Source organism: Oryctolagus cuniculus, unplaced genomic scaffold (assembly GCF_964237555.1).
Source record: "Oryctolagus cuniculus unplaced genomic scaffold, mOryCun1.1 SCAFFOLD_43, whole genome shotgun sequence".
NCBI classification, from domain to species: Eukaryota; Metazoa; Chordata; class Mammalia; order Lagomorpha; family Leporidae; genus Oryctolagus; species Oryctolagus cuniculus.
The window spans coordinates 1,017,189-1,024,737 of NW_027208207.1; positions in this window are offsets into that span (position 1 = coordinate 1,017,189).

The following is a 7,549-nucleotide window of genomic DNA, read 5'->3' on the forward strand; positions in this document are numbered from 1 at the left end:
CTCCAGCTGGAACCAATTAGAGTTTGCCAGCTGAAAAGAAAAACTTACATGCTTAAATGCATTCAAAACCGTAAAGTTCTTAGAGAATGTCCAGAAAACACAAACACACACACAGAGGCTGTAGCAAGATCTGGCATTGAGATAGCTAAAAATCACCAGATAGTTTAGTATTCATCCAGGAGTATCTGGACAAATTGTTGTGGATTTCGGGTGAAATTTAACCAAAAATCACCTTGAAAGTGGTTTTGGAAAAAAGCACAATCTTTCTGTTCAGCCAATGAATCCAATGCCATGTTTACAAATACAAATATCATGTTTTCTCAGGATTCTGGAGCTTTCTTCCTAGAAAACTCGAATGTGTGGAGGATTTGACTCCAGGTGGAACCAATTAGCGTTTGGCAGCTAAAAACAAAAACTTACACGGAAAAATGCATTCAAAACCGTAAAGTCCATAGAGAATGTCCAGAAAACACAAACACACACAGAGGCTGTAGCAAGATCTGGGATTGAGATAGCTAAAAATCACCACATAGTTTTGTTTTCATCCAGAGTATCTGGACAAAATGTTGTAGTATCCGGGTGAAATTTAACCAAAAATCACCGTGAAAGTGGTTTTGGAGAAAAGCACAATCTTTCTGTTCAGCAAATGAATCCAATGTCATGTTTACAAATACAAATATCATGTTTTCTCAGGATTCTGGAGCTTTCTTCCTAGAAAACTCGAATGTGTGGAGTATTTGACTCCAGGTGGAACCAATTAGAGTTTGCCAGCAGAAAACAAAAAGGGTCCTGCTAAAATGCATTCAAAACCGTAAAGTTCATAGAGAATGTCCAGAAAACACAAACACACACAGAGGCTGTAGCAAGATCTGGGATTGAGATAGACACAACACACCAGATAGTTTTGTTTTCATCAAGGAGAATCTGGAAAATTGTTGTAGTTTTGAAGTGAAATTTAACCAAAAATCACCGTGAAAGTGGTTTTGGAGAAAAGCACAATCTTTCTGTACAGCAAATGAATCCAAAGTCATGTTTACAAATATAAATATCATATTTTCTCAGGTTTCTGAAGCTTTCTTCCTAGAAAACTCGAATGTGTGGAGTATTTGACTCCAGGTGGAACCAATTAGCGTTGCCCAGCAGAAAACAAAAGTTACATGCTAAAATGCATTCAAAACCGTTAAATCCATAGAGAATGTCCAGAAAACACAAACACACACAGAGGCTATAGTAAGATCTTGGATTAAGATAGCCACAACACACCAGATAGTTTTGTTTTCATCCAGAGTATCTGGACAAAATGTTGCAGTGTCTGGGTGAAATTTAACCAAAAATCGCCGTGAAAGTAGTTTTGCAGAAAAGCACAATCTTCCTGTTCAGCAAATGAATACAATGTCATGTATATAAATACAAATATCATGTTTTCTCAGGTTTCTGGAGCTTTCTTCCTAGAAAACTCGAATGTGTGGAGTATTTGACTCCAGGTGGAACCAATTAGCGTTTGCCAGCTGAAAAAAAAAATTACATGCTAAAATGCATTCAAAACCGTAAAGTCCATAGAGAATGTCCAGAAAACACAAACACACACACAGAAGCTGTAGCAAGATCTGGGATTGAGATAGCTACAAATCACCAGATAGTTTTGTTTTCATCAAGGAGTATCTGGACAAATTGTTGTGGATTTCGGGTGAAATTTAACAAAAATCACCGTGAAAGTGGTTTTGGAGAAAAGCACAATCTTCCTGTACGGCAACTGCATCCAATGTCATGTTTACAGAAAGAAATATCATGTTTTCGCAGGTTTCTGGAGCTTTCTTCCTAGAAAACTCCAATGTGTGGAGCATTTGACTCCAGGTGGAACCAATTAGCGTTTGCCAGCAGAAAACAAAAAGGGTCCCGCTAAAACGCATTCAAAAATTTAAAGTCCATAGAGAATGTCCAGAAAACACAAACACACACAGAGGCTGTAGCAAGATCTGGGATTGAGATAGCTAAAAATCACCAGATATCTTTGTTTTCATCCAGCAGTATATGGACAAATTGTTGTAGTTTTGAAGTGAAATTTAACCAAAAATCACCGTGAAAGTGGTTTTGGAGAAAAGCACAATCTTTCTGTTCAGCAAATGAATCCAATGTCATGTTTACAAATACAAATATCATGTTTTCTCAGGATTCTGGAGCTTTCTTCCTAGAAAACTCGAATGTGTGGAGGATTTGACTCCAGGTGGAACCAATTAGCGTTTGCTAGCAGAAAACAAATAGGGTCCTGCTAAAATGCATTCAAAACCGTAAATTTCATAGAGAATGTCCAGAAAACACAAACACACACAGAGGCTGTGCAAGATCTGGGATTGAGATAGCTAAAAATCACCAGATAGTTTTATTTTCATCCAGGAGTATATGGACAAATTGTTGTAGTTTTGAAGTGAAATTTAACCAAAAATCACCGTGAAAGTGGTTTTGGAGAAAAGCACAATCTTTCTGTTCAGTAAATGAATCCAATGTCATGTTTACAAATACAAATATCATGTTTTCTCAGGTTTCTGAAGCTTTCTTCCTAGAAAACTCGAATGTGTGGAGGATTTGACTCCAGGTGGAACCAATTAGCGTTTGCCAGCTGAAAAGAAAAACTTACTTGCTAAAATGCATTCAAAACCGTAAAGTCCATTGAGAATGTCCAGAAAACATAAACACACACAGAGGCTACAGCAAGAACTGGGATTGAGATAGCCACCACACACCAGATAGTTTTGTTTTCATCCAGGAGTAGCTGGACAAATTGTTGTGGGTTTCGGGTGAAATTTAACCAAAAAATCACCGTGAAAGTGGTTTTGGAGAAAAGCACAATCTTCCTGTTTGGCAAATGCATCCAATGTCATGTTTACAGAAAGAAATATCATGTTTTCTCAGGTTTCTGAAGCTGTCTTCCTAGAAAACTCGAATGTGTGGAGGATTTGACTCCAGGTGGAACCAATTAGCGTTTGGTAGCTGAAAACAAAAAGGGTCCGGCTAAAATGCATTCAAAATATTAAAGTCCATAGAGAATGTCCAGAAAACACAAACACACATAGAGGCTGTAGCAAGGTCTGTGATTGAGATAGCTAAAAATCACCAGATAGTTTTATTTTCATCCAGGAGTATCTGGACAATTTATTGTGGATTTCGGATGAAATTTAACCAAAATCACAGTGAAAGTGGTTTTGGAGAAAAGCACAATCTTCCTGTTCAGCAAATGAATCCAATGTCATGTTCTCAAAAACAAATAACATGTTTTCTCAGGTTTCTGGAGCTTTCTTCCTAGAAAACTCGAATGTGTGGAGGATTTGACTCCAGGTGGAACCAATTAGCGTTTGCCAGCAGAAAACAAAAAGGGTCCTGCTAAAATGCATTCAAAACCGTAAAGTCCATAGAGAATGTCCAGAAAACACAAACACACACAGAGGCTATAGCAAGATCTGGGATTGAGATAGCTAAAAATCACCAGATAATTTTGTTTTCATCCAGCAGTATATGGACAAATTGTTGTGGATTTCACGTGAAATTTAACTAAAAATCACCGTGAAAGTGGTTTGGGAGAAAAGCACAATCTTCCTGTTCGGCAAATGCATCCAATGTCATGTTTATAGAAAGAAATATTATGTTTTCTCAGGTTCCTGGAGCTTTCTTCCTCGAAAACTCGAATGTGTGGAGGATTTGACTCCAGGTGGAACCAATTAGCGTTTGCCAGCAGAAAACAAAAAGGGTCCGCGTGAAATGCATTCAAAACCGTAAAGTTCATAGAGAATGTCCAGAAAACACAAACACACACAGAGGCTGTAGCAAGACCTGGGATTGAGATAGACACAACACACCAGATAGTTTTGTTTTCATCAAGGAGAATCTGGAAAATTGTTGTAGTTTTGAAGTGAAATTTAACCAAAAATCACCGTGAAAGTGGTTTTGGAGAAAAGCACAATCTTTCTGTTCAGCAAATGAATCCAAAGTCATGTTTACAAACAGAAATATCATATTTTCTCAGGTTTCTGAAGCTTTCTTCCTAGAAAACTCGAATGTGTGGAGGATTTGACTCCAGGTGGAACCAATTAGCGTTTGCCAGCAGAAAACAAAAAGGGTCCTGCTAAAATGCATTCAAAACCGTAAAGTCCATAGAGAATGTCCAGAAAACACAAACACACACACAGAGGCTGTAGCAAGATCTGGGATTGAGATAGCCAAAACACACCAGATAGTTTTGTTTTCATCCAGGAGTATCTGAAGAAATTGTTGTGGATTTTGGGTGAAATTTAACAAAAATCACTGTGCAAGAGGTTTTGGAGAAAAGCACAATCTTCCTGTTCGGCAAATGCATCCAATGTCATGTTTACGGAAAGAAATATCATGTTTTCTCAGGATTCTGGAGCTTTCTTCCTAGAAAACTCGAATGTGTGGAGGATTTGACTCCAGGTGGAACCAATTAGCGTTTGGCAGCTAAAAACAAAACCTACATGCTAAAATGCATTCAAAACCGTAAAGTCCATAGAGAATGTCCAGAAAACACAAACACACACACAGAGGCTGTAGCAAGATCTGGGATTGAAATAGCTACAAATCACCAGATAGTTTTGTTTTTATCAAGGAGTATCTGGACAAATTGTTGTAGTTTTGAAGTGAAATTTAACCAAAAATCACCGTGAAAGTGGTTTGGAGAAAAGCACAATCTTCCTGTTCAGCAAATGAATCCAATGTCATGTTTACAGAAAGAAATATCATGTTTTCTCAGTGTTCCGGAGCTTTCTTCCTAGAAAACTCGAATGTGTGGAGGATTTGACTCCAGGTGGAACCAATTAGCGTTTGGCAGCTAAAAACAAAAACTTACACGGAAAAATGCATTCAAAACCGTAAAGTCAATAGAGAATGTCCAGAAAACACAAACACACACAGAGGCTGTAGCAAGAACTGGGATTGAGATAGCTAAAAATCACCAGATAGTTTTGTTTACATCCAGAGTATCTGGACAAAATGTTGTAGTATCCGGGTGAAATTTAACCAAAAATCACCGTGAAAGTGGTTTTGGAGAAAAGCACAATCTTCGTGTTCAACAAATGAATCCAATGTCATTTTCTCAAAAACAAATATCATGTTTTCTCTGGTTTCTGGAGCTTTCTTCCTAGAAAACTCGAATGTGTGGAGGATTTGACTCCAGGTGGAACCAATTAGCGTTTGCCAGCAGAAAACAAAAAGGGTCCTGCTTAAATGCATTCAAAACCTTAAAGTTCATAGAGAATGTACAGAAAACACAAACACACACAGAGGCTGTAACAAGATCTGGGACTGAGATAGCCACAACACGCCAGATAGTTTTGTTTTCATCCAGGAGTATCTGGACAAATTGTTGTAGTATCCGGGTGAATTTAACCAAAAATCACCTTGAAAGTGGTTTTGGAGAAAAGCACAATCTTTCTGTTCGGCAAATGAATCCAATGTCATGTTTCCAGAAAGAAATATGTTTTCTGAGGATTCTGGAGCTTTCTTCCTAGAAAACTCGAATGTGTGGAGGATTTGACTCCAGGTGGAACCAATTAGCGTTTGCCAGCTGAAAGCAAAAACTTACATGATAAAATGCATTCAAAACTGTAAAGTCCATAGAGAATGTCCAGAAAACACAAACACACACACAGAGGCTATAGCAAGATCTGGGATTGAGATAGCCACAACACACCAGATAGTTTTGTTTTCATCCAGGAGTATCTGAAGAAATTGTTTTTATTTTCGGGTGAAATTTAACAAAAATCACCGTGCAAGTGGTTTTGGAGAAAAGCACAATCTTCCTGTTCGGCAAATGCATCCAATGTCATGTTTACGTAAAGAAATATCATGTTTTCTCAGGTTTCTGAAGCTTTCTTCCTAGAAAACTCGAATGTGTGGAGGATTTGAATCCATGTGGAACCAATTAGCGTTTGCCAGCTGAAAAAAAAAAGGGTCCAGCTTAAATGCATTCAAAACCGTAAAGTCCATAGAGAATGTCCAGAAAACATAAACACACACAGAGGCTATAGCAAGATCTGGGATTGAGATAGCCACAACACTCCAGAGAGCTTTGTTTTCATCCAGAGTATCTGGAGAATATGCTGCAGTATCTGGGTGAAATTTAACCAAAAATCACCTTGAAACTGGTTTTGGAGAAAAGCACAATCTTCCTGTTCAGCAAATGAATCCAATGTCATGTTTACAAATACAAATATCATGTTTTCTCAGGTTTCTGGAGCTTTCTTCCTAGAAAACTCGAATGTGTGGAGGATTTGACTCCAGGTGGAACCAATTAGCGTTTGCCAGCAGAAAACAAAACCTACATGCTAAAATGCATTCAAAACCGTAAAGTCCATAGAGAATGTCCAGAAAACACAAACACACACAGAGGCTGTAGCAAGATCTGGGATTGAGATAGCTGCAAATCACCAGATAATTTTGTTTTCATCCAGGAGTATCTGGACAAATTGTTGTGGATTTCGGGTGAAATTTAACCAAAAATCACCGTGAAAGTGGTTTTGGAGAAAAGCACAATCTTCCTGTTTGGCAAATGCATCCAATGTCATGTTTTCAGAAAGAAATATCATGTTTTCTCAGGTTCCTGGAGCTTTCTTCCTAGAAAACTCGAATGTGTGGAGGATTTTATTCCAGGTGGAACCAATTAGCGTTTGCCAGCAGAAAACAAAAACTTATATGCTAAAATGCATTCAAAACCGTAAAGTCCATAGAGAATGCCCAGAAAACACAAACAAACACAGAGGCTATAGCAAGATCTGGGATTTAGATAGCTAAAAATCACCAGATAGTTTTGTTTTCATCCAGAGTATCTGGACAAATTGTTGTACTTTTGAAGTAAAATTTAACCAAAAACTCACCGTGAAAGTGGTTTTGGAGAACAGCACAATCTTCCTGTTTGGCAAATGAATCCAATGTCATCTTTAGAAATACAAATACCATGTTTTCTCAGGTTTCTGGAGCTTTCTTCCTAGAAAACTCGAATGTGTGGAGGATTTGACTCCAGGTGGAACCAATTAGCGTTTGCCAGCAGAAAACAAAAAAGGTCTTGCTAAAATGCATTCAAAACCGTAAAGTTCATAGAGAATGTACAGAAAACACAAACACAGACAGAGGCTATAGCAGGATCTGGGATTGAGATAGCTACAAATCACCAGATAGTTTTGTTTTCATCCAGGAGTATCTGGACAATTTGTTGTAGTATCCGGGTGAAATTTAACCAAAAATCGCCTTGAAAGTGGTTTTGGAGAAAAGCACAATCTTTCTCTTCAGCAAATGAATCCAATGTCATGTTTACAAATACAAATATCATGTTTTCTCAGGTTTCTGGAGCTTTCTTCCTAGAAAACTCGAATGTGTGGAGGATTTGACTCCAGGTGGAACCAATTAGCGTTTGGAGGCAAAAACAAAAACTTACATGCTAAAATGCATTCAAAACTGTAAAGTCCATAGAGAATGTCCAGAAAACACAAACATACACAGAGGCTGTAGCAAGATCTGGGATTGAGATAGACACAACACACCAGAT